Below are 27962 nucleotides of genomic sequence, written 5' to 3'. Positions count from 1 at the left end.
TTACTTAGGGTGAGTGGCAGTGTGTCAATCCAGACCTTTGGGTTTTGTTTTTCAGAACCATTGAGTGCTAGTCCAGCCCTAGGATTTGTAATCTAGAAGCACGTGAAGCAGTTCCAAGTTGAAGTTTCATATTTATCCCAGTGCCTCTGCCTGAGGTGACAGTTTTCATTAGCAATGGGAAGAAATGGAAATATGAACGTATAATGGCATTTTGAACTTAGGATAGAATAGACATGGATTATTCTTGTGTAGGCTGATGAGTCTATAATGAGACAGGTCTTCTAATGGGAAAATGGTACACCTGCCCGCAAGTGTGTGACACAAATGCTGTGCCAGTGCAAAAATGTAGTGAAATTCCAGACAGCCCATTCAATTCTCTTTTGCTCTTATCCCTCTGGAACTGAATGCCAGTATTTATCTTTAGAGTACCAACAGTCTCTCCCACAGAATCCTCAATTACTCACTGTAGCTAGCCACAAAAAAAGCTAAAGCTTGCTTCCCTGTCAGCACCGATCGCTAACTGTATCTCTGTGTGAGGGGGCTAATCAGGAAGCTGTCCAGCTTTTTATAATACTAACACAAACTAAACTGTAGTCAGGTTTGTTTTTCTGCTCTCGCCAAAACCTTTAGTTACATAACTGCTAAGGTTGGCAGGGCTTTGGTAATCAACCTTTGTCCCCAGGATTGCTATATTGTTTAAACTCCCTCTGCCAGTTCCCTTTTACTGTTTTCACTAGATTTGCAAAATTAGTGTTTGCCACTTGCCTAACAGAGGAAAATATCCTATTTGCACAGGTTTGAGGCAAAATGATTTTAATTTCAACCTCAGGCTTTTTTTATAAAAACAGAAGATGGCTTTTGCCAGCAGGGAAAAAAAAAGTCTTTTCTTTGCAGAAATTTGTTTGCTTTAACTTGGGAAGAGGTGAATTTGCAACTGAAGCAAATATATGCAGAATCAAGACTTTGTTCAGAAAGTAGAATTTCATCATTTTCAGGAAGTATTAACATTAATTATAATAATTGCATTTGCTGAAAGAAAAAGATGCAAAATAGCACAGGCTCAGCTACCATGGTGATGAGCATAGTACAAATATCTGGACTCAATCTGACTTCACTAGATGGACAAATAGATTTAATAAAATCAGTAAATACTCAGGAAGTGGAAAAACTAGTATGTTGAAAAGTGCCACTAACCACTGGTGCACCCTCTCATAGCTCAGTGTGACTCAGCAGGCTTTTTACTTGTCTAGTGCCCCACACTGACTAGTGTGGGGCACTGGCTAGTGGTCCAGCCCTGCAGTGGTCTTTTTTCCCCTCCATAACTCAGCCCTCCTTACGTCCACCTCTTCAGGGCTAAGAGAATATCCAGCAAACAACAGTTCAAATGCCTTACAAAAAGGTTTTCAGTCCCAACTCTGGGCCCCATGGCCCTCACACCATTTCTTCAGGGCTGTCTGCCATTATTGTCCCTTTCTCAGGCCCTCACACCACCTCATCAGCAGCTGGTAGGAGAACCTACGCCCTCCCACTACACCAGGTTCCAGCTCAGGGATCTGTAACCAGAAGTCAAGATCTGTTCTAATTCCTTGCTACCACCTCTCTGAACTTCTTCATACCCAGCATCTCTCAGGTTTTCTGCCCCACAACATCTCTACATTCACCCTTCTTTCAGGGCAAGAACTCTCAGGGCCCTCCTCTAGAAACTCCTAACAAACTCCAAAAACATAATATATAAACATAAGCACATGTCTACCCTCCTTGTTCTTGACCTTATGTCCTCCTCCCCAGAGGTCCAAATCCTGCCATTTTGACATGGTATTCCCACCAGAGCTTCCTCCCACACTGGTAGCTGCTCTCTGTTTCTCCTGGCCTCCTACTAGACTTCTCTACTGGACTGCCTCCTTGATGCTGCTGGTTTCCCTACTCTTTAATCCCAATAAGTTCCTCCCTCCAGACCCCTTCTGCTGTAAACTACCTTTGTTTATAGTCCAATGCAAGCCCCTCCTTAGTTGGGCTTCACCATTTAAGCCTGGCCCACGCTCCAGGTGAAGCCTGATATGCTAATTGGCCTCTCAAGCCAACATTAACTAATTGCATGCCTGTGTGGGGTATGCATATGCTTTTCTAGCCTTTTTCTGTGCAAATGCACTAATTATTGAGGAAAAATCTAGCTTTTGTGTGAATAAAAACAAGGCTGCGAAACTTATCAAATGCCAAAAAATTAACAAGTGTCTACATTTGAGGTCCCCTTTGAGCTTGTGGCCGGGGCCAAATAGCCTCCTGGCCCCCTCTCTGATTGGCCCTGCCCTTCATATAGTAGTTTTCTGCTGGCTTTGGCTACAGGGAGATTTAATGAATCCCAGGAGAGTGGAACTGAAGAGATTTTTTTTTTTTTGCTGAGAGACAAAGAACTTGTTCCCCAGGTGATCTCCCCCTCCCATTCCCTATCTTTATTGATAAGTCAGTCTGTGATCATTTCCTTAATTGTTAGGAAAATTGATTGTTTCCTAATTAAGATTCCATGAATATCACTTGCTAATTACCATGATTGGTTTACTTCTACTTGAATAAAGACATGCTGCTGAAAATTGTGATAAGGAATTTCTAGAGCTCAGTATAAAGACAATTTAATTACACAATTTAGAGCCACAGGCAATAATGAGTGAAAGAAACAGGCCTATGGTGACATGGCTGAGAGGCATAAAATTATGTGTTTCTTGAGGTGCAGCCTGTGTGTTTTTCTCTGCTCCCTCCCACCCCCTGAACCAAATGTTTTCATAACTAATGACTACACGGCCTGTGAATCCATCCTCCCTTGTCCAGGAACTCCTGTTCATGGTGGCTCAGCAGTAATGAGTGGGTTACTCTTTGGTAAATAAGTTAAAACATTCTTCAGAGAGCCTATAACAAAGAGAGATGGGGAATTAAAGGGCATAGGCAAGGGATAGATGACAGCAATTTTCTGACTCTCCAGCCCGTTCTATGGTCAGCAGTTCTCCTTCTAGTACTGACTTAAAAGTTTCTCATTTATCTAATAATCCAGTACATTGGTAGTGTCCCTAGTGTATAATAAAGTATTATACCCAGAAAGTTCAGATTCTCCCACTCTGCATTTTGACTCTTATTTCAACATTTGGACCAAGTAATTCTTTAGGCCTATTGCTGGCTTCCCCTAACCACCATGTTTCTTGACCTCAATCAAAGCCTTGGACATAATTTCCAACTTTACATGTCTGCTCTTATTTCTTGGTTACTTCTTCCTCTGAACATACTCTTCTTCTGCAAAGTCTTAGCAATGCCGCCTAAAGAGTCCTACAGCACCTTGAAGTCTTACCAGTACCTGATGTACCATGGTTCTGAACTGTTTTGTTTATGCCTGCATTGCCTACTGTAGCTTGTAAGCATCTTTGGGCATTCAACATCTCCTTGTTTGTTCATTGTCAGTTAACTTATCACGTTCTTGAGGTAAAGACACGTCTCTTAGGTCTCAGGTCTCTAGGTTGTCACATTTCTTGAGGCAGAGTCCCACGACTCTCTGCCAGGTATTTAAACTGTTCTTCCTCCTGCAATTCACTGTGATCATTTTTAGCAGGTCTGACTTTAGTTCAGTACTGGCAGTCCTGCTTTCTCTGGGGCAATGACAGAGTTAACCAGTGACCAGCCAGCCTTCATAAAGAAAAGCATTATTTATTCTGAACAAAAGCATTTCAGAAAAAAAAATCTTTAAAACAATAATCAGCTTACATGCGTGTCTGACTTACCAGGTGTCACCCATCTTCCACATGGAGACCCTGGCAGGTTTCAAGATACTTCAAATCCTCTCAAAGACCTGTCCCTCTAAATACAGTCTCTTTCTCCCAACGTCAGGGTGGTCACTTCTATACATTTTTAGTTCTTTGTTTGCCAGCCTCTTAAACTAGATTAAACGATATATAAAATTTTCCCCAAGGAGTTGAGGCCTCTCTGGACTTGTAACCTGCCTAGGGATTTGCACTAGTTACCCCTGAGAGATTTTAGTTCCTGCAAGAACCTCCTGTGACTCCCCTATGGAGCCAGAATATAATCCCTAACCCATAAATATACATACAACATTTATAATGTTAATATGTAGTCCTTCTGCTAGGTGTTATTGGCAGCAATGAGGGTCAGGTTCAGTTATCGAGGGGTTCCTTCTGAAAATTTAAATAACACCATCTCAAACTCCCATCCAGAAACCTGGGAACATTAAATGACCTCCCCTGGGTGTCCAGCAGGCAGTACTTCTCCACTCGTAGGCGCTGAGTTTATGGGTTTAAAAGAAAGAACTTTATTGGAAGGGAAAAGGAGGACAAGGAATCAACTTGAGAAAGCCAGAAATTAATAAGGTAGTTACCAATATCTATTAGGTAGTTCCCTTCCTCCCTCTTGGTTGTCTTAACAATAGCCCCAACCTCAGTCCTCCTTTTGCAGTTGTGAATGGCTGATGTGTTCTAGTCCCTTCCTTCCTCCCCAGCTTCCCCACTCGTCCAGGGGTGGAGGAGTCCAAGAATTCTACCAGGTCAGACTCCAGCTCCCAAGAGAAGTGTTGCCTGAGGTGCTCTGGGGGCTGTGTCACCTGAAGTGATTTCACCTTTGAGTCCTAGGTAGGAAGCCAGCATGGGAACCCATCAGGTAGACTACTACTTTCTGTGGCTTCACAGCAAGCCACCCAGCCCTCTCACCTGCCTCTGTTTAGCTGTGTCCATCACCTCAAAGCCATCCCCTGTCTCAAAGCTACTTCTGAGCTGAGTTTTTGGTATATAGAGCTCTTTACAGCATCCTTATTACCAGAGAGGCATTCCTAGCAGAAGACAGGAAATCCTTTCTCTTCAGCCTTGTCCAGGCTTCCTTACCTAGCTGTGCCTGACTGTCATCTCGGTCAGAGTGCCTGAAGTGAGGGGCCAAATTTGGTGCAGCTCTCTTATCCTTTCATTTCCCAACAGGGTGAACATCAATTTAGTGCCCCCAAACTCAAAAAACATAACTGTATTTTAATCAATGTGCCCCAAACTGTCACATAATTGAAATGTAAATGAGGCCTGGCCCATTCAATCATTTCCCCTTGGTCACCAACATGCTGGCAGCGAGTTCCTTCCACCATGGAGCCTCTGCCCATCTGGAGTCCTCAAGCAACTCTGGACCACTCTTCTCCTTATTCACCCACAGGTGCCAACAGTGAACTCTAATGTATCTGTAAGCCCAGTGGCCTGAAGCCATATAGAGTATACCCTTTGACTATTCCACGTGTCCATAACATCTCTCACAATGGTCACAAAATAGGAATGAGGACTGCAGTATTTCCTACCATTTCACTGGTGAAATGAATATTGTATTCCATTTTTAAAAGCCTAGGACAAAGGATGTAAAATGTCTGCCCTGTCCCCACCTTTTTTTTAAGTCTGGCTGATGAATGGTGCTATTTCTACTTTAATATTATTCTGGTTGTGAAACTACATTGACTTCAAATACTGAATCCTCCCTAGAGCTTTATTAATATGTATGATCTTGCTTCTAAAACCACAAAGGAAAAAAAAATTCTTTGTGTTGCCAGATTTGTCTGTCAGATATCTTCCTTTCTTTCCTTCACTCTGGCAAGTGATCTTAATGCTACAGCAAGCCGACCATGTTGGTGGCTCTGGGTCCAAATTTCATGCACTCTATTGCAACACTTCCTTGTTGCCCGTGTGCTTACAAATTATTAATATTAATAAAGCACCATGTAACTGCATTTCATCTTACAGAACAAATATAAATGAATTGTTTGCATAGAAGAATTTGTGATTTAACAGCTCAATCCTTTGGAGAAACCTGTGGGACAGGGAGGGAAATCTCTGCACGATTCACCTTGCAGTTTTCTTCCTAATCATTCCATGGCTGAGGTATGTCTCCCCTAGATCAAATCATGGGGATGGCCCTCAAACCCACATACTCCAGACCACTTCCAGCAAAGAGAACCTAGGAGAGATTCCTTCCTCATCCCACAGCCTTCGCTGTTAAGACAAAAACAACCAACCACCAAGGTTCAGGCACTAGCCTCTCAATCTGACCTTATCCCCAGCCTCATACAGAGATGCAGGAATGAAGAATAATTCCCCTCACTGGTGAAAGTCAATGGCCTGTGGTATGCAGGAGGTCAGACTAGATGACTATAATGGTTCCTTCTGGCCTGAATCTATGAATTTTCATGAGAGGGTGGTTACAGGGTCAACTTGGGAGGCAGTCTGCATCCGGGTGATTACTGTTCAAGTAGTTTCATTTTAGAAGTGCTATAGTTTACTTATATGTAACATTGAGGAAGTTGGTCTTGAGAAGGTACTTAATAAAATGGAGGGAAGAGGTATGGCAAATGGTGGCAGAAAAAGAGTTCTGAGCGGAAGGGATTGTGTGAAAGGAGCCAGGTGAATGGGAGAAGGAGACCATGTCAAGGCAAGGAGTCCAGGTGCTTGGGTGGGGTGAAGGACAAGTGTAGAGTCCTGCACTGAGGATAGAAGAATCCCATGCACTGCTACAGGCTGGGGACCGAATGGCTAAGCGGTAGTTCTGCAGAAAAGGACCTGGGGGTTATAGTGGATGAGAAGTTGGATATGCGTCAACAGTGTGCCCTTTTGCCAAGAAGGCTAATGGCATATTGGGCTGCATTAGTAGGAGCATTACCAACAGATGAAGAGAAAGTGATTATTTCCCTGTATTCGGCACTGGTGAGGCCACATCTGGAGTTTTGGGCCCCTCACTACAGAAAGGATGTGGACAAACTGGAGAGAGTCCAGATGAGGGCAACAAAAATGATGAGGGGGCTGCGGCAAATGACATATGAGAAGAGGCTGACGGAATTGGGCTTAGTCTGCAGAAGAGAAGAGTGAGGGGGGATTTGATAGCAGCCTTCAACTACCTGAAGGGGGGTTCCAAAGAGGATGGAGCTCAGCTGTTCTCAGTGGTGGCAGATGACAGAACAAGGAGCAATGGTCTCAAGTTGCAGTGGGGGAGGTCTAGGTTGGATATTAGGAAAAACTTTTTCACTAGGAGAGTGGTGAAGCACTGGAATGGGTTACCTAGGGAGATGATGGAATCTCCATCCTTAGAGATTTTTAAGACCCAGCTTGACAAAGCCCTGGCTGGGATGATTTAGTTGGGATTGGTCCTGCTTTGTGCAGGGAGTTGGACTAGATGAGGTCTGAGGTCTCTTCCAACCGTAATCTTTTATGATTCTATGATACAGTTATGAGATCTATGCATATATTATAGGTAATTTGCTCCCTCATGAGAAACTGCTTGAAACATCATAATTTGAAGGTGCCACTCTTTCTTTAGTCTCAGCTTCATGTTCTATTGCAGCAGCTCTCAAATGAAGGGAATGCTACCTGTAGAGATTATATCTTAAGTTATTCTAAAGGGGAAGTTATTAGAATAAAGCACAGCACTGCACAAGAGACCACTATTGCTACGTCTGTTAGTCTATAAGGTGCCACAAGACTCTTTGCTGCTTTTACAGATCCAGACTAACACGGCTACCCCTCTGAAACTTGACACTATTGCTACTGCATCTCTACAGCAGCATTGAATAGCAAAGACAGTTACTAAATCTTGGTGGAAGACCCAGGTGATTTAAACAAGTGCCTGAAAACAGCATGTATGAAATAAATTAATTGACTAGGGTACAAATTGTAGTTAATAGTTTTCTGCCTTCACCCTCCCCCATCACATACAGTATTCAGGTATGAACTAGGAATGGGTTTTGGTTTGGAGTCCAGGCCAAGTCAGAAGGAATTATGCAGTTCTAAGGGATTAGATCATTACCGGTCCTCTTTCATGTCATCTTTGGAGAGGCTTCCCCCACTCACCAGACTTTAGCAGCTGTTCCATGCAACTGCGGAGAGCCTTTACAAAAAGATTGCAAGCTTCCTTGCTCTCTCCCATGCACCCACAGAGAGGCTATCTACACCTTCACTCCCAGGCACCCACAGAGAGGCTATCTACACCTTCACTCCCAGGCATCCACAGAGAGGCTATCTACACCTTCACTCCCAGGCACCCACAGAGAGGCTAGCTACACCTTCACTCCCAGGCACCCACCTAGCTCAGTGGTTTGAGTATTGGCTTGCTAAACCCAGGGTTGTAAGCTCAATCCTTGAGGGGGCCACTTAGGGATCTGGGGAAAAAATTGGTCCTGCTAGTGAAGGCAGGGGGCTGGACTTGATGACCTTTCAAGGTCCCTTTCAGTTCTAGGAGATTGGTATATCTCCAATTATTACCTACACCTTCACTCCCAGGCATCCACAGAGAGGCTATCTACACCTTCACTCCCAGGCACCCACAGAGAGGCTAGCTACAATCTGGCCCTTAGTGTAGACATACTTTTGGTGTCCATCTACTCTTGTCTTTGCTTTTTGACGTCATTGTGTTTTAATTTTCTTCAAGAGTAAGTTGTCAGCTGTGTAACCCTTACAGTAGTATTATGTGTTGAAATAACTGCAATTATTTACATAAACCAGACAATCATGGAGCTACTCTTGACCACTGAAGCCAACTGTAGGGGTGGGCAATTATGAAATCCTCTCCACTCCCCCCACTGTTAATGTTAACACCACCATGGTGTCACTCAAACCCTTAACCTAAGACTTAACTCAGGGTTTTATCCTTCCTCTTGCCCCAGACACCCAGACAAGAGCTTCAAAAATCCTGCTGCTTCTTTCTCCACGACACAACTCAAAGTCAAGAGCTTTGTGGGAGGGAGGACATGGCACAGGGAAGGGAACTCAGAACCTCTGGAAATTCATGGCTTCAGTGTCTTAAGCTGGGCTTCCAAAAACTGACACACTCAAAATGAAGGCCCTTCTCGCACCTTTTAAGGTCAGAAGAAACTATTATGATTATCTTATCTGACCCCCTGTGCAACACAACTTCAAGCTGTAATTTCTGCCTCATTTCCATATCTTGTGGTTGAACTAGAGTATACTTTTAGAAAGACATACAACCTTGATTTAAAAATGACAAGGCGATGGAGAATCTACCACATCCTTTGGTAAGGTGTTCCAATGTTAATTACTCTAAATACATAATTGTACCATATCTCTTGTCTGAATCTATCTAGCTTCAGCTACCAGCCATTGGCTCTCATAATGCCTATGTCTGCTAGATTAAAGAGACAATTGTAAAGGGCAGAGAAAAATTCCTATTGTAGATGTATGAAAGGGGGGAAAAATCAGAGAAAAATACAAAAGACAGTATACCATAATAACCTGCAGCTGCTGAAAGTCTGGGGAAAAGTCTGTAAAAACAGCCAGGACTTCAGCTAACTCACAGGTTGATGGGCTTGAACCAAAAACCTGCCACGGAACTCTCCTACATTGAGTTGTTTTCAATGTACATCCAAATATCCCAGCTTCAACCCATTTCTAGTTTTTAATTAAAAAAATGTTGTGACAGGAGTTGTGTCAAAGGGTACTCAGGACTGATGTATGCTCTTTTTGTTGTGGCTCTAGCCATTTTTCTCCTACTCCTGTTTCTTATAGCTGCACTTCTGCTGCTGAAAGAAGGCACTGCTTTAATGGAGCTAACATTCCATCCCCACTCTGCTTTTCCTACCAAGAACTAAGTTCTGCATCAGCTTAGTTGCTATTCTTCTGCATTACCTGTCCCGAGAAACTAGATGCCCACCACTAAACATCTCCCTGTTTCAACCCAGAGGTGGCCGCAATTTGGTGATGATGACATGGTTCATATGCACATACAGGCTCTGATCCTGCACATAGATGCAGAGCTCAGAGCAATTGTGTGTAGAAGGATAGTATGTTAGAGGTACATTAAAGGCTGGCTAGCACACCAGATTTCTCCAATGAAGATGAGGCCTCAGTATAACAATGCTGAGCTTTTTGGAGCAGAAACCTACAAATAAGACAGTCTCCCAGTTCACTGCAGAAAAACCAAGAATATCTCAGATACACAAATGGACAGCTTCTGTGCTCTCAAGGGTTGTGTTATCTAGAGCTGAGAAAAGATAATGAATGAAGGGATTAATCAATGAACAGTAAAGAATTTTCTCAACCTGAATCTGGTATGAAGAAATGCTTCTAAAAATTTTTCAGATTCATTTTGACATTTCTTTATCTCTGGCACAAAAATACTAATGTAGAAAGTATCATTAATAGAACACATGTACTTCAGACCCTCTGAGTCTTATTTCTGAATTTTATTCCGGGAAACAATTTCACAACATTCCCAGGTGGCAAGAAAGATTCTTTATACCAAAGCTTTTGTCATTCTAATTACATCAGCATGGGCCAGGAGGGAGAGCAGACTTAATTCAAATAGACATGGAAGATCCCTCCTCCTTCTCCCCTTCTTCACCATCTTCCTCCTTCAAGGGAGCATTAGCCATCTTATCCTCCAAATCCTCAAGTTGATGGGTTGGCTTTTGAGATGTTAACCCAGGGATCGGCAACCTTTGGCACGCGGCTCGCCAGGGTAAGCACCCTGGCGGGCCGGGCCGGTTTGTTTACCTGCCGTGTCCACAGGTTCAGCTGATTGCGGCTCCCACTGCCCACGGTTCGCCGCTCCAGGCCAATGGGGGCTGCGGGAAGCGGCGCAGGCCAAGGGATGTGCTGGCTGCCGCTTCCCGCCACCCCCATTGGCCTGGGATGGCGAACCGCGGCCAGTGGGAGCCGCGATTGACGAACCTGTGGACGCAGCAGGTAAACAAACCGACCCGGCCCACCAGGGTGCTTACCTTGGCGAGCTGCACGCCAAAGGTTGCTGATCCCTGTGTTAACCACAAGCAATTTGAAATCGCTCAGTACAGCTGGGGCTATCTTAATTCAGTCTAGGAGGAATTCCTCTTCAAGTGTTTTACTGTAACAGTTCAGACATTCCAAAGAATGCCCTGACACTTTCTACCATCTGGTTACAAACTGGATCCCCTGGCTGGTGAGCAGCCCGGCTCTGCAGGCTGATGCGAGGGTGGGGCTGTGCTCTTGCTGCCTCCCCCATCCTTGGTACATGATTTGTTCTCCAGAAATAGCAAGAGCCAAGCCCCTGTTGGGAGGGGCTGCTCTTGCACAGACCATGTGTGTGCATGTGCGGTGGGGAAGGGGGACTGCTGGGAAGAACAGACTGCTTGCACCACACTCTTCTCCCACTCCTGTGCACAAGAGCAGAGCACAATTTGTTAGCTATTTTAAAACAGCTTTTAACTGGTACTGTAAATATATGCTGCCAGGACCACGCTTATTTATCACTTAAATATTTCTAATTTTAAAGCCTGCTTCTATGCTGCTTTGTACCTCAGTTACACCTGTTTAAAATGTGTGTAACATGTTACAAGTATAAGGCAGGGTAGAGTCAAACTCACCAAGTCCTCTTTCATATTATTGCCCTTTAGTCACTCCTCCTATTAAAGGTCTATTCTTTTTAAAAATCAGAACAAAACTGTTGAATAGGTTATCTTACATTAGTAAAAGTGTCACAGTAGGCAATTTTAAAGGTACGGGCCAAAATGAATGATGATAACTCAGTAGCAGTTAATCTAATGTACACTAATGTAATTAGGTTTTAGGATGGTTATAAAACACTCTACACCGTGCATTATTAGACTATTCACAGGGACCTCATAATTTGGACTTCAAATGAACATGCAGTAATTTGAATGTTAGGATTATTAGGCTTTTTTTTTTGCAGTTCTGATATTTTATTCAGCTAGATTTTAATAATGTTAGGATAAAGACCCGTTATATTAACAGGGAACAGGTTTTGAAGAGACATTTGTATAGTGATCGCTGATGAATCATTTTGAAATATCTGAATATACTCCAAAGGTGAGAGGAATTAAAAAAAATGAGAACTTACATGCATGCTAATAAGCTTAAAAGGCATCTCACCTTACATATATATATATATTTTTGGTTACAAGTTCCTCAGTGCTTCAGCTCATAACAAGCACAGAGTCTTCTGAGGCCTCAGCAGGCCAGGTTTTACCAATCCTCATCTAAGAATTGGGGCCTATATAGAACAAGGGTCCTGTCACTTTGCTGGATCAGGAAGGCGGCCCTGAGTCAGTTTAAAACCTAGGCTTTTATCCCAAAGCCTTTTCTTTGTCTATTGTTCTATGGAGAACTCAGTTTGAACTAGTATAGGTGTGTCTCCCCATGAGGGTTGCTTCAAAGGTTGATAATGGAGGAAGTTCATTATCAACCACCATTCCTCCTAGAAAAGGGACATACAATGCCACAACACCACATGCACAATTGAATTTTTAATACAATGTACCCCAGAGGTATTAACTCTAATCCAATACAATTATAGTTCATCTTAATTCCATAAGGTTTGTTCAGTATGTTATCACTGTGTCACAGTGAGGAATAGCTAATGAGCTTTAAATTCACACCCTAACTTAGTCCACACTAACTTCCCTGTGTAGATAAGCTCTAAGATGTGGATAGCTATGTATTATAGATACTGTAGATATCTTGTAAGGTGCGGATCACTTTGTTTATACATACTATCTAGATAAAACATTAAACAGGGCTCTAATGCTCCTCTGGGCAAACAGAAGGTTTGAACACACCAAAGTCAATGGATGCAGGATCAAGCTCAAAAGTCTGTGGTTCCCTTGGGGAGTCAAACATCCTAAGAAGTGACAAAGAGTCCTGTGGCACCTTATAGACTAACAGAAGTATCGGAGCATAAGCTTTTGTGGGTGAATACCCACGTTGTCTTTTCACCCATGAAAGCTTATGCTCCAATACTTCTAACACGGCTACCCCTCTCAAACATCCTAAGGACATCCTTTATAAAGTTTTCTTTTTATTTATTTTTTTGTAAAAAAAATTGTATTATCTGTAATTTACTGCTGTTGAGTTACCTATGAACTTTTTCATGTTCTCTTAGAAATGACACTAATATAATATCAGTCAGAAATTACACAGCCTATTACGTCACATTAAACATCCAGTATTGGCTCCATCTGTGTCTTATTTAAGACGTGCTAAAAAATGACTTTGACATGCTAATGAATAGATTGATGATGGTTCACAAAAGGTTATTGATGTTTGTTTCTTCCTAAACTGTGGGTGAATAAATGCCAGCATGTTCCAAATGAAATAAATTGCCTATGGAGGTTGTGGAATCTCCATCATTGGAGATTTTTAAGAGCAGGTGAGATAAACAACTGTCAGGGATGGTCTAGATAATACTTTGTCCTGCCCTGGTGGCAGGGGACTGGACTAGATAACCTATGGAGGTCCATTCCAGTCCTATGATTCTATGGACTGTTTTAGGACAAACTGTCCTATGTTTTTCAATTACAGAATTTGACATAGTGATATGCATTTTCAAAATTACATGGTATTCCTAGGATATGTTAATTGAGCACTAGCAGTAGGCTAGGCTCTATCTAACCAGGGGTGGGGGCCCCTCAGACCATTTTAGTGTCATCCTGATGCTAATTTAAATTTCAGCCCAGTATTTAGCAGTGGTTTGTAACTCAATTACTCTCCGTGGTATTGGAACACTAAAAAAAAAAAAAGGTATGGTAAATTAAATTTTTAAACACAAGCAAAAGCAAACTCAGCACTTGAGAGGCCATACATAGCTGCAAGGCTTTGCTCTTTACAAGCATGATCAACAGCAATTAGAATGCTAGAGGGTTGCTTAACTCATCTGACTACAGCTGTGACTCAGTTTCCCTCCATTGATAGAGTGCCCACCCCTTGGAGGGTAAACAAAGACCCAAAACACACCTTTCATCCTCCCTAAGCCTGTGCTTTCCACCTCAGTTCAGAGATTCAGTTGCCTTTTACTCTCCAGCAGTTAAATTGATATTTTCCCCTTAGAGAAAGGGAGTTAAAGGGTCTTTCTTCCACATGCTCAGAAAGTCCCAGCATAGGATCCCTACATAAAAAAAGTCACAAGTCCACAGTGCTGCTTTGCTCCAAGCCATTTCCTTCACTTGCAATTAACCCCTCCCCAGGGGTGCCAGGTTTATATAATTGTTGGTGGTGCCCAGAACAAGTTCAAGCAGAGTGATTCTGTCCATAGTGCTTCAGTGGGACATGGGGTCCAGAGGGACCTGGAGGTCTAGCAGGGGGCCTGGCACTGGCAGCAGTGAGCAACCTGGCCCCAGCATGCCCCTTCTCTGCCCCTGCTCTGCCTCCTCCCCGCCCCCATTCCACCCCTTTCCCCAAGTCCCCGCTCTATCTCTTTCCAGCTTCCACTGAGCGATGCCAGGAGCTGGTGGGGCGGGACAGAGCGGAGCAGGGTGGGCTGGGGCAGGGTCGCTCACTGCTGCTGGTGCCAGGCTCCCAGCTAGTGCCCCAGGCCACCCTGGACACTGCATCTCCCTGAAGCGCAGGGCCACCCAAAGCTTGGAAAGCCCAAACACTGGTGGAGCTAGGCCCACATTACTAAATATTGGTGGAGCATGGGCACCATGGGTCCACATAACTCGCTGCCTATGCCCAGGTTCCTTCTGCATTTGACTTCTGAGCTTCTTCTCCTTGGGCCTACTCTCAGGCATCTTACCACATAGTCCCTCTCAACAGGGAACCACTGCCAGTCTTGGCCCAGCCCCATCATGCCTTGAGAATTCCCTCCTACAAGGTTCTTTCCAGCTCTCTTCTCTTACTAGGGAACAAGACTTGCCTTTTATACTGCTTTCCCCACTCTGATAGGCCCTGCTACTGCTATCCTATAAACAGAGGAAACCAGAAACAGGTGGAAGATGAGGCGTCAATTCCTCTTAGGCCTGGTCCACACTAGGACTTTAATTCATCCACACCAGGAAGCCATTTAATTCGACCTTAGTAGCTCCAGGAGCTATCCCACAGTGCACCACTCTGTTGACGCTCTGGACAGCAGTCTGAGCTTGGATGCTCTGACCAGCCACACAGGAAATGCCCCAGGAGGGAGAACCTCTCTCAGTACCAGCGCTCACACAGCGAACAGGAGGAGAGGTGGTGTCAAGAGGACCAGCAGGCGACTCAAACGCTGCTTGGACTAATGAGTGCATCTTCTGCAGGACCGCAGGCAGGAGGACAGAGCCCCCACAGTGTATCTGCAACTGCCCTCCCCGCCACCCCTCACCCAAAATAACCAGAAGGAAACTATCACTGCACTCCAGCAGAGTGCTCAAATACCCAAAAGCTCTCATACCCTAAATTTTGAGAAGTCCTTCCCTTCCAGACTCACCCAAGCCCCAATCCCAGTTTCATCCCCTAACTGTCTAGTTAATTATTAAAAATACTTTGCTGTTAATTACTGTTTCCGTCATGCTTTTATAACAGAAGACTGTGTTTGAAGGAATCACCTTTACCAGGGTACAGACACAGGGGCAGGATCAGCAGCAGGTCACACACACAGTGCAGTCAGTAGGCACCCTGGTCGGTATGGGAGGTGGTTTCCAGGTTCTGTGTGGGTGGGGGGGGACGTGACTTTGTAGCGGGGGAGGGCGGTTACAGATCTTATGCAGTGGTCCTGGTCCTGGACCGCAGAGTCACGCAGCAGAGGAATCTGTATCCACAGAATCCCAAAAGGAGGGATGGCAGGCTCCGTTGAAACAACCAGTGAGCAGGAGCCTGTCATTTCTCGAGTTCAGAGGCGGTCTTTACATCACTGCACACCCTACCCAGCACAGTCTGTGTCCCAGTTTCAACCCTTTAACGCAAAGTCATTAATAAAGAAACCTTTGTTAAGTAACAATGGAACATGTATTTTATTTTTACACATGTGTTGGAAGTGGGGGAAACAGGGTGAACGGGGTATGTAACTGCAGAGGATAGTCAACAGTAACCGGGTAAAGAAACAGGGGCAGGTTCAGCTTCTCTGTAAAGAAACTGAACAGTCACAGGTCATGCTGCTCGCTGGTACTTGAAGAGTTCCTTGTCGCTGTCCAAGGCGCCTGTATAGGGCTTCATGAGCCAGGGCATTAGTGGGTAGGCTGGGTCCCCGAGGATCACTATAGGCATCTGCACATCCCCAACAGTTATTTTGTGGTCCGGGAAGAAACTACCTTCCTGCAGGTATCTAAACAGACCACAGTTCCTGGTTGATGTTGGTAAAACGTCCCTATGCTCCACCAGTGCGTGCAGCACCATTGAAAAGTAGCCCGATTTCTCAGCAGCTGACTGTGGAAGAGGTGGACGATAAGGTGTGAGGAGGTGAAAACGGCCATAACTGCAGCGGGCTCTATGCTTGCAGTGCTGTGGCATCCGCGCTGTCACTGACCAGAAAAGTGCATGAACAGATTGGTTCAATGATGACAGTTACCCAAAACCACCCTTGACATTTTTCCCCAGCAGGCATTGGGGCTCTACCCAGCATTCCAATGGGCAGCAAGTCGATGCTGGCCCCATTAGTGTGGAATCACAAAGTCGAATTAGTGTCCTTAGTGTGGATACACAAATTCGACTTCGTAAGGTCGATTCCACAAATTCGAATTAAGTTGAATAGACATACCCTTAAACTGTGAGATGACATAATGGGGTTTAAATGGGGTTTAATTGGTGTATAAGCCTTGTTGCAGGCCCTCTGCTCCCTAAGGCTCCAATCCGACAAACATTTTAATGTTAAGATTTTAACAATTTTAGATCAAGCAGGTGCATAATCCCATTGACTTCATTGAGACTATTTACATGCTTAGTTAGAATCATAGAATGATAGGGTTAGAAGGGGCTGCAAGGGTCATCTAGTCTAACCCCCTGACAAGATGCAGGATTTGTTGTGTCTAAACCATCCAAGACTGATGGCTATCCAGTTTCTTTTTGAAAACCTCCAGTTTTCAACTACATCACTGGAAGGGGTTTTTCCATCACTGTCGTTAATTCACTTCCTTGAGAGCTGGTAGCTAGACTGACTGAATAATTCTTCTATTGACCTAGCCATGTCTATGTCAGGAGTTAGGTCAACCTAACTACGGTGCTCACAGCCCTGAGCGATGTAGCTAAGTCAATCTAATTTTAAGTGTAGACCAGGCCTCAGTGAATATTAGTGTAATGCTGCTATTGAAGCAATGCAAAAAATGGTAACAGAAATCAGTTCTTTTAATAACAGTTCAACTTGCTCCATTTTTAAAGCATTGTTCCCTGGATGATTAAACCAAATTTACTTTAATCCGGTCTCCATTCAATCTTATGTTTTGAGAAATTCAAAGGTGCCTTCCTACCTTTGCATGTTATTTATAGTTTAAAGATCTTTTTTAGTTTTTGTTAAGGATGCTGCTTTAAATAGATAAGCTGTCTAGAGGAAATTCAGGACCAGGTTCACTGGCACTCTGCAGCTACTCTGCACCTCTCCAGGGATACAAAGCAGCCATAATCAGTCAGTTAAATTGGTTTTATATATGCCTTGCATCGCTGGAGCAGTGCAAATCACCTGAAGTGTACCAGTGAATCTGGCTCTCAGTTTCTAGAGTACTGCTGGATGGCTGCTCTTGTGTTTATTTTTTTTTTTAATTGTCCAAAGCCAAACTGAACTGACACTTACCAGTGGCATTTCTGTTTGGAAACTTTGAACAACCCATTTTTGCATGTTACCTTTTGTTGAAATCATTGTGATTCTTTTGTTTTAAGTCAGTAACATTAGTAGATAGTGACACAACTGGAGGAGGTGGGGCAGTTCATTGCACTCACCAGGGGCTCCTTACATCCCTGCAGCTTGCCACTCGAGATCCCTCTGTGCTACCCTCTCATCACCTTCTATTTCAGGTACTCCTTGCATCTCCCCCAATTCTCCTCCCTGAGGGGTACTGTCAGTGGCATAGCTGGGTGGAACGAACATGGGGAGCGATCACAAAAAAAGGTGCCACCCACTGCAGCGCTTTTACTCACCTGGCAGCACTTTTACTGATGGGATGGCGCTCTGGGTCTTCGGCAGCACTTTGGCGGCGGGTCCTTCACTTGCTCCACGGGTCTTCGGTGGCATTTTGGTGGCGGGTCCTTCAGTGCCACCAAACACACCTGGAGCAAGTGAAGGGCCTGCCGCTGAAGTGCCGCCGAAGACCCAGAGCGCCACCGGGTGAGTAAAAATTAAAAAGGTGCTAAGAAATTGAAAAGGTGCCACTTATGCTCAGTGGGAGAGTGGCCTCTGCCCTGCTCCCTCCCTAGTGGGTACTGTGGCTGTCTGTTGTTTGTGTTTGGGGGTTATTAGCTGTGTGCTGAACTTGTGTCTGTCTGTCTGTTTGTTTGAAGGACAGTGTGCTGTGGCCGGCAGTTGGAAGCTGTGAGATTCTAAACAAGGTTTGAAATCTAGAAGCCTCTGTTCATTGGCTGAGCTTTAGTCGGGGGGGTGGGCTATCAGGAAGGCCAGGGCTTCATAAAGCAGTGAGCGAGCGACCAGGGAGCTTTGCGAACAGCGGCCGCTAACGGAGTTTCGAAAGGGAGTTTGGGAAGGGGGCGAGCCATTCTTTAAAACCTTTAAACTAACCTATAGTCAAAACTTCTTGATTTAAACAAAAACCCTATCATTAACCTACATAGCTGTAGGATAGAATGCAGGCAGAAGCTCAGCAGCAGAGAGGGGGCTATCCTGTTTATTGTGCTCAGTGCAGCATGTATGATTACCTGCCCTGTGGACGGGGGGGCGTATGTGTGCATTTGGTGCAAGGAGCTCCTGGCCCTCAGAGACCGTGTACAGGCTTTGGAGGCCAGGGTGGCAGAACAGGAGGAGCTAATGGAGGAAGAGAGGTATGTGGATGAAGCTTTCCAGGACACTGTAGATTTGTCCCACCTCCGGTAAGACACCCCCTGCGCTGTGATGGAGGATGAAAAGCTCAGGGAAGGAGAGCAGTTAATGGGAGCAGAGGGAAACCTTCCCATAGTTGGGACCCTCCTTCCAGATGATGTTGGGATATCCTCTCGCACTGAGGTTACCTCTCTGGGGAAGGGAATTCCAGTCATTAGGAAAAGGCAGGTGTTAGTAATGGGAGATTCGATCATTAGAAACATAGATAGCTGGGTTTGTGATGACCCGAGAGAATTGTATGGTGACTTGCCTGCCTGGTGAGAAGGTTGCAGATCTCTCGAGGCATCTAGATAGACTTATGTGTAGTGCTGGGGAGGAGCCGGTGGTTGTGGTACATGTAGGTACCAATGACATAGGGAAGGGTAGGAGAGACATCCTGGAGGCCAAATTTAGGCTGCTAGGAAAGAGACTGAAATCCTGGACCTCTGTGGTGGCATTCTCAGAAATGCTTCCAGTTCCACATGCAGGGCCAGGTAGCCAAGCAGAGCTTCAGAGTCTCAATGTGTGGATGAGACAACAGTGTAGAGAGGAGGGGTTTAGATTTATTAGGAACTGGGGAAACTTTTGGGATGGGGGAACCTATACAGGAAGAATGGGCTCCACCTAAACCAAAGTGGATCCAGAGTGCTGGCAATTAACATTAAAAAGGTTGCACAGCAGTTTTTAAACTAAGAGAAGGGGGAAAGCTGATTGCTGCAGAGGAGCATGTGGATTGGACAGAGACTTCTCTTAGAGGAGAGTCTATTGATAGAGATTCTCTAGGTTTTAGTCAGGAGGAGAGGATGGAAGAGGATAAAGTATGGGCCAGATCAGATGAGAAACATTCACATAAAAAAGAATCTGACACGTCAGAAAAGGGCAGACAAATAAACTGTGACAAGTTTTTAAAGTGCTTCTACACAAATGCTAGAAGTCTAAATAATAAGATGGGTGAACTAGAGTGCCTCGTGTTAAAGGAGGATATTGATATAATAGGCATCACAGAAGCCTGGTGGAGTGCGGACAATTAATGGGACACAATCATTCCGGGGTACAAAATATATCAGAAGGACAGAACAGATCGTATGTGTGTGTGTGTGCGGAGGTGGGGAGTGGCACAATATGTGAAAGAAAATGTAGACTCAAATGAAGTAAAAATCTTAAATGAATCCACACGTTCCATAGAATCTCTATGGATAATAATACCATGCTCTAATAAGATATAACAGTAGGGATCTATTATTGACCACCTGACCAGGACAGTGACAGTGATGATGAAATGCTAAGGGAGATTAGAGAGACTATCCAAATAATTGTGGGGGATTTCAATTATCCCCATATTGACTGGGTACATGTCACCTGAGGGCAAAATGCAGAGACAAAATTTCTCTATACTATAAACGACTGCTTCTTGCTGGTACAGGAACCCACAAGGGGAGAGGCAATTCTCAATTTAGTCCTGAGTGGGGCGCAGGATCTGGTCCAAGAGGTAACTATAACAGGACTGCTTGGAAATAGTGATCATAATGTAATAACATTTAACATTCCAGTAGTGGGAAGAACACCTCAACAGCCCAACACTGTGGCATTTAATTTCAGAAAGAGGAACTATGCAAAAATGAGGAGGTTAGTTAAATAGAAATTAAAATGTACAATGACTAGAGTGAAATCCCTGCAAGCTGCATGGACACTTTTCAAAGACACCATAATAGAGGCCCAATTTAAATGTATACCCCAAATTAAAAAACACAGTAAAAGAACTAAAAAAGAGCCACCATGGCTTAACAACCATGTAAAAGAAGCAGTGGGAGATAAAAGGGCATCTTTTAAAAAGTGGACGTCAAATCCTAGTGAGGTAAATAGAAAGGAGCATAAACACTGCCAAATTAAGTGTAAAAATGTAATAAGAAAAGCCAAAAAGGAGTTTGAAGAACAACTAGCCAAAAACTCCAAAGGTAATAACAAAATGTTTTTTAAGTACATCAGAAGCAGGAAGCCTGCTAAACAACCAGTGGGGCTCCTGGACGATTGAGATACAAAAGGAACATTTAAAGATGATAAAGTCATAGTGGAGAAACTAAATTAATTCTTTGCTTCAGTCTTCACTGCTGAGGATGTTAGAAAGTTTCCCAAACCTGAGCCGTCCTTTGTAGGTGACAAATCTGAGCAATTGTCACAGATTTAAGTGTCATGAGAGGAGGTTTTGGAATTAATTGATAAACTTAACAGTAAGAAGTCACCAGGACCAGATGGCATTCACCCAAGAGTTCTGAAAGAACTCAAATGTGAAATATTAACTATGGTTTGTAACCTGTCCTTTAAATCAGCTTCTGTACCCAATGACTGGAAGCAGGGGCGGCTCCAGGCACCAGCACGCCAAGTGCGTGCTTGGGGCGGCAAGCCGTGGGCGACGCTCTGCCAGTTGCTGCGAGGGCGGCAGGCAGGTTGCCTTCGGTGGCATGCCTGCGGAGGGTCCGCTGGTCCCACGGCTTCGGCGGACCTCCCGCAGGCTGCCGCCGAATTCGTGGGACTGGGGACCTCCCGCAAAGCTGCCAAAGGCAGCCTGCCTGCCGTGCTTGGGGCGGCAAAATGTCTAGAGCCGCCCCTGACTGGAAGATAGCTAATGTAACACCAATATTTAAAATGGGCTCTAGAGGTGATCCCGGCAATTACAGATTGGTAAGTCTAATGTCAGTACCAGGCAACAATAGCTGAAACAATAGTAAAGAATAAAATTGTCAGTCACATAGAAGAACATAAATTGTTGGGCAAAAGTCAACATAGTTTCTGTACTGGGAAATCATGTCTTACTAATCTATTAGAGTTCTTTGAAGGGGTCAACAAACATGTGGACAAGGGGGATCCAGTGGACATAGTGTACTTAGATTTTCAGAAAGGCTTTGATAAGGTCCCTCACCAAAGGCTCTTACGTAAATTAAGTTGTCATGGGATAAGAAGGAAGATCCTTTCATGGACTGAGAACTGGTTAAATGACAGGGAACAAAGGGTAGGAATAAATAGTAAATTTTCAGAATGGAGAGGGGTAACTAGTGGTGTTCCGCAAGGGTCAGTCCTAGGACCAATCCTATTCAACTTATTCATAAATGATCTGGAGAAAGGGGTAAACAGTGAGGTGGCGAAGTTTGCAGATGATACTAAACTGCTCAGGATAGTTAAGAGCAAAGCAGACTGTGAAGAACTTCAAAAAGATCTCACAAAACTAAGTGGCTGGGCAACAAAATGGCAAATGGAATGTAATGTGGATAAATGTAAAGTAATGCACATTGGAAAAAATAACCCCAACTATACATACAATATAACGGGGGCTAATTTAGCTAGAATTAATCAGGAAAGAGATCTTGGAGTCATTGTGGATAGTTCTCTGAAGACATCCACGCAGTGTGCAGCAACAGTCAGAAAAGCAGAAAGGATGTTAGGAGTCATTAAAAAAGGGATAGAGAATAAGATGGAGAATAACTTATTGCCCTTATATAAATCCATGGTACGCCCACATCTTGAATACTGCATACAAATGTGGTCTCCTCATCTCAATAAGATATATTAGCGTTAGAAAAGGTTCAGAGAAGGGCAACTAAAATGATTAGGGGTTTGGAACGGGTCTCATATGAGGCGAGATTAAAGAGGTTAGGGCTTTTCAGCTTGGAAAAGAGGAGACTAAGGGGGGATATGATAGAGGTATATAAAATCATGAGTGGTGTGGAGAAAGTGAATAAGGAAAAATTATTTGCCTTTTCCCATAATATAAGAACTAGGGGTCACTAAATGAAATTAATGGGCAGCAGGATTATAACAGGGTTTAAAAGAGAACTAGATAAATTCATGGAGGTTAAGTCCATTAATGGCTATTAGCCAGGATGGGTAAGGAATGGTGTCCCTAGCCTCTGTTTGTCAGAGAGTGGTGATGGATAGCGGGACAGAAATCACTTGATTATTACCTGTTATGTTCACTCCCTCTGGGACACCTGGCATTGGTCACTGTTGGTAGACAGGATAGTGGGCTGGATGGACCTTTGGTCTGACCCAGTAAGGCCATTCTTATGTTCTTACGTTCTTATTTGTCGTCTGTCTGGGAAAGAAGTTAGTTATGGTGCCAACATGTTACACTCTCTTGGATGAATGGGCAGAGATGAGAGATTATTATGCAGAAAGGCACTTATTAGGTTCCATCAACCAGTTGTGTGACCTATAGACAACTGCAGAGGAGCAGGAAGCCATGGCTGTGATAAAAATGGCAGGGACTCTGCGATCCCCATTTCCCCCCAGATCAGTAGGATTCTAATCACTGATGCCTAGAACATTACTTGAAATTTTGGAATTGAGCAGATGTGGCATTCAAAAGGTATTGTGTTACATACAGAGACACAGAGAAACGATGTTGCGTGCCGGCTCAGCCAATTAGGAGTGAATGGAATGATGCAACAGTTAAAAGAGAGATCCAGATATTGAAATTTAGGAATTGGGTTTTAGTACTGGACATTGGGGAGCTGAATATGAAATTACATTGATGGTAACAGTAAGTACATTATATAATTACACTTGGAGGTCTATCCTATTATCTGACTCGCATTGTTGAATAACTCAGAAAATCAGCTCTTGGAATTCTGTACACACATACGGAGTAACCAATTCTGAAAGCTAAAGCGTGATGCATTGTGCCATGTGCTGGAGTTCAAGATCTTTATGCTAGATCAATATTTTGAGGGGACTCGGGGACAAAGATGCCTTTAGGAAGCTGCCTTGAACTGAATGTTCTCCAGATTGGTACTACAAGTCATCCTCCTTGAATGAGGAACTCACAAGAGTGTTGTGTTCTATAAAAGTGACACTTCAACAGAAGCAAAGTCAAAGCACTATTGAATAACAAATACATAATGTCTTGATGGATGGCTATCTACTAATTATTTCAGAGCAGGAGGCCTTGCAGTACAGACACCAGTTTATCAGGGTGAACTCATTGTCTGAATTTATAGCACCTGAAGGGCAATTGTCCAAAACGGACTCAAAAATATGTTTTTAAAGAGTATTATTTTATTAAAGTGCAGATGAATAGTAGTGAAACAATCACTTCCTAGAGTCTTGTCCACTAAAATAGCAAGCAGAGAATCCACTGGCTTTCTAATCACTAAAGCTTGTGAATATAACCCCAATGCAGCAATAACTATTAAAATATTAATTAGGTTTCATGTTAAATTGGTGATTTCAAACCCTCTTCTTTATTATTTTTTTTCCTGCAAGTTCAGTGTAGGTGACTTCATACAGAGGACCTGGTCCAAGATTTTTTCAAAAATAGGAATCTAAAGTTAGGCTCCTAACTCAGTAATTTGGCACCTAAATAAGTGGCCTGATTTTCAAAAGTGGTGAAGTAAATAGCAGCTGAAGAAACTCAGCACTTTTGAAAATCAGGCCACTTATTTACGTGCCAAAATATTGATTTAGGAGCCTAAACTGAAGCACTTCTATTTGAAAATTTCGGGTCTATAATGGATCACAAATAAATTACAGCTAGATTGCTCGTGTGTTTTTCCTTCCAGTTTGTAAACTGTAGCCTGGCCATTTTGAGGATGAAATAGAACTACTTATCCAGGTCCACCGTTTGGGTAGCCACAGATTGCTGACTGTTCCAAGGAGGATGTTCCCCACTCTTTGCCTTTCGCTATAGATTTTGATCTGGTTCATCTAGCTACAGTCATATATTCTGTCCCCATATATAAAGTTAAACACAAACAAAAAACAGTGGCTGGGCTCTTTTTAGTTTGTTTTTAAATATTATTTGTATCTGATAGCATCCAAGATATTCTGAGTGCCTTCCCAACAAAGACAAGGCCTAATCCTAAATCTCAAACTCTTTACACTCTAAAGGCAGGCAGGCAAACAGAAAAAAAGACTGTTGTTGGGGGTCTATGTACAACATCTAAATAGAGTGGTCAAAGTGGTATTTGGCTACATCTTGGGCTCGATGCTCTACATCAGAATGACAAAAGTGAGGTACAAGAGGGAGTTAAACATGGGGTGTGTGTGCATGTGCGTATGCGTACAAATATGCCAACTCTTATGAATTAATCGCAAGAGATGAGATTTCTAAGTAAAATTAAGCCTGACTCATGATCTCGCGATGGAACTCTGAAATGTCAGGATTTCAGCTGTCTGAAAAAAAAAATCCTGATATTTGAGAGTTCTGTCCCGAGATCATGAATCAGGCTTAACAATTTTACTTAGAAATCACTGTCAGTCAGCTGCCCAGAGCTGACAGTGGGAGCCACAGCCAGCCAGAGATGACACCAGGAGCCCCTCTTCACAGGAAGGGAAAGAAAGAAAATAAATAATTTAAGAAATAATACAAGCTTCACTGTTTGCATTTTTACATAGTGTTTTTCTTGTCAGGACTTTTTCTTTTTCAATTTTACTTTTATTTTTATATAGAATATAAACACAACCAAACAAAACATATATACATATATATAGGATGGAAATAGCATATAAATAACAAAATTTAACATTCATTATTTGCAAAACCAGAAAAAACAAAAACACAAACAACCCCCACCTCTGAACCGATATAGGTCATGCAGGACATCAATTATTAAAGTCACTAAATAGATAAATAAGTGGGAACATAATCTCTGAGTATCGGGGACTAATATATGGCTGGTCCGAAGGTAGTGGGTTATCTCAATTGATTGTTCACAGTCACTTGAGTATCAGGGACTATTATACACTAAACTGCAAAAGTATGAAATAGTTTCATGTGTGACCAGACATCCTCATATTTTTTCCCAAGCACTTCTGTTTAGACAGTCATTTTTTCCATTAATGCAGTAGTGGAGAGCTCACTAAGCCAGTTTGCATATGAGACAGGAATTGCGGATTTCCATTTTCTCAAAATAACTTTTTTGGCCACTAAAATAGGTACTGCAATCCACTTCTTAATGTTAACTGGTAATAGCAATTCACCCAGCACCCCTAAGATACACAAGCTTGGAAAAGAAAAGATAGCAACACAAAGTTTTTGAGAGAGCACTGAATCTGGTGTTCCAGAATACATGCATTTTTTAGGGCCGCCCAGAGGATTCAGGAGGCCTGGGTCTTCCCCGCCGCCGCCAAATTGCCACCGAAGACCTGGTACTTCGGCGGCAGGTCTCGGGGCGGAAGGACCCCCCTGCCGCGGGTCTTCGGGGCACTTCGGTGGTGGGTCCCGGAGTGGAAGGACTCCCCGCTGCTGAATTGCTGCTGAAGACCTGGAGTGGAAGAAGCTCCGGGAGGCCAGACCCCGTGAGAGTTTTCCAGGGCCCCCGAAGTGAGTGAAGGACCCCGCTCCAGGGGCCCCGAAAAACTCTTGTGGGGGCCCCTGTGGGGCCCAGGGCCTGGGGCAAATTGCCCCTCTTGGCCCCCTACTCTGGGCGGCCCTGCATTTTTTGACAAGTATAGAGGATGTGTGAAAGGTTGGCATGTGGCTGTTTGCATCTCCAACATTGGCTGCGTATTGCTTAGACTTATACAAATGTTATGGAGTCCAGTAGTGCCTGTTTAAATATCTTGTTCTGGAAGAATCATAGGGATAAAAAACTTGAAGTATCTTTCATATTAAGTCAGGCATCCTCCCAGGTTTCTGTTGTGATCGTTAAGACTAAGTTTTTTCCCCATTTTTCTTTGAGACGGAAATGGAGAAGGTACTGCAAAGCATTAAGCCACCTATAAGTAATTCCTACCAAGTGTCTTTTTTTCCTATTTCTGAACATGCTCTTCTAAAGGTGAGATAGTTGAAACAGACCAATGGTCCCCAGTCCTTGCATGAATCCTTGAGCATAGTTGCTGAAAGAAAGAACTGTGAAACAGTGGTAGCTGGTATTTGTTACTCATGTAATTGAAGGCGGACAGTCTATCATCTTGTAATCCTTTTTCTATGCAAATTGTCTTAAGCGTGGAGTTGGCCTAGGGTTGTTCCATTGTGGTACGAGAAGAGACTAGTAAGATTGGATGCTGTAATCGTCTGAAAGTGTTGTAGGATGCCCCTTGTAGATACAAAGCTTTGATTTTGCCTTAAAGGTGTGGGAAGCCTCTTTAGGTACATAAAAGAAGAGAGGGAACCAAATGGCATAACTAAGCATTTTTTAATTTCAAACCAAGCCAGGGTGTATACAGAGCTACTAGAGGGGAACCATCTCACAATAGGACACATTTGGAATGCTAGATAATATATATACAATATATATACAATACGATAATATATACAAATCTGGCAACCCCCTCCAGGATTTTTTAAGGGTCTTGTGTGGCAAGTGTGGTTGTTCTTTATCCCATTAAAATTGCATGATAAGCCAATTTATTAGAGCAAAGAGTGAGGGAGAGACCTGGAAAAGCAATAGGCTAACGATAGAAATCATTCTTGGACAGATATTCATTTTGACTATTTCTAGTCTCCTCAGTAAGGATAGAGGGAGGAAATGCCATTCCTCTACATCCTTGCAATTTTCTCTTTATATATATTCCAAGGATATATATATATATATATAGTCCATATTTATAGAAACATTTCTGAGACGATTAGGACAAATTTTAATACCTAAATAAGTTATTTCCTTGCATATTTGAAATGGAAATGGAAAATGCTGAAACGGAGAAGGATCTGGTCTTTTGGATATATTCATTGCTTGTGATTTATTTCAGGTAATGCAAAAAACAGAGATCTTTCAGAAAATGTCAGCTACATTCAGTAATGATGGGATTGATGAGGACAGTACAAAAGTACAAAAATGTCATCTGCATATACGCTGATTGCGTATGCTTTCCTATTTATAGTCACACGTGCAATGGTTGAGTCCTGACGTATGTACATTGTAGGTGGCTCGAGAGAGATTAAAAAGGAGGGGTGAGAAGGGACAGCCCTGACCCTCTTTCTACTTGAAATGTGGGAGAAATAATTCCATTAGTTGATAGTGAAGAAAGGAGAGAGTTGTATAATAGACTGACCAATTTAGGAATATTGGTCCAAATCTGATTTTTTTTAAAGACAGCCATTAGGTAAGGCCATACAATTCTATCAAACGCCTTCTTGCATCTAGACATAAAGCTATGGAGGGAACATGTGACATCTGAGCTTACTGGATCAAGTGAGTGATATTTCTCATATTATCAGCAGCCAATCATCCTTTAAGGAAAGCAAGCTGATGTGTGTGTATAATTGGTGATGATGGTGTTCTGTTGTGTCACTAACATTTTGC

The 27962-nt window shown here is 43.3% G+C and overlaps 1 protein-coding gene across 1 annotated transcript in view; it reads left to right on the top strand.

The window, feature by feature from the left end:
* Positions 1 to 152, top strand: part of MC5R (melanocortin 5 receptor) — a 28133-nt gene extending 27981 nt beyond the window's left edge. Inside the window, exon 5 of the transcript XR_005593519.1 lies at positions 56 to 152. The gene's annotated coding sequence lies outside the window, so the exon portion shown is untranslated. The remainder of the gene's footprint in view (positions 1 to 55) is intronic.
* Positions 153 to 27962: the final 27810 nt, after the last annotated feature.

This window comes from Mauremys reevesii, linkage group 2 (genome assembly GCF_016161935.1).
Source record: "Mauremys reevesii isolate NIE-2019 linkage group 2, ASM1616193v1, whole genome shotgun sequence".
In the NCBI taxonomy this organism is placed as follows: domain Eukaryota; kingdom Metazoa; phylum Chordata; order Testudines; family Geoemydidae; genus Mauremys; species Mauremys reevesii.
This window is presented reverse-complemented; position numbering and strand designations above follow the sequence as displayed.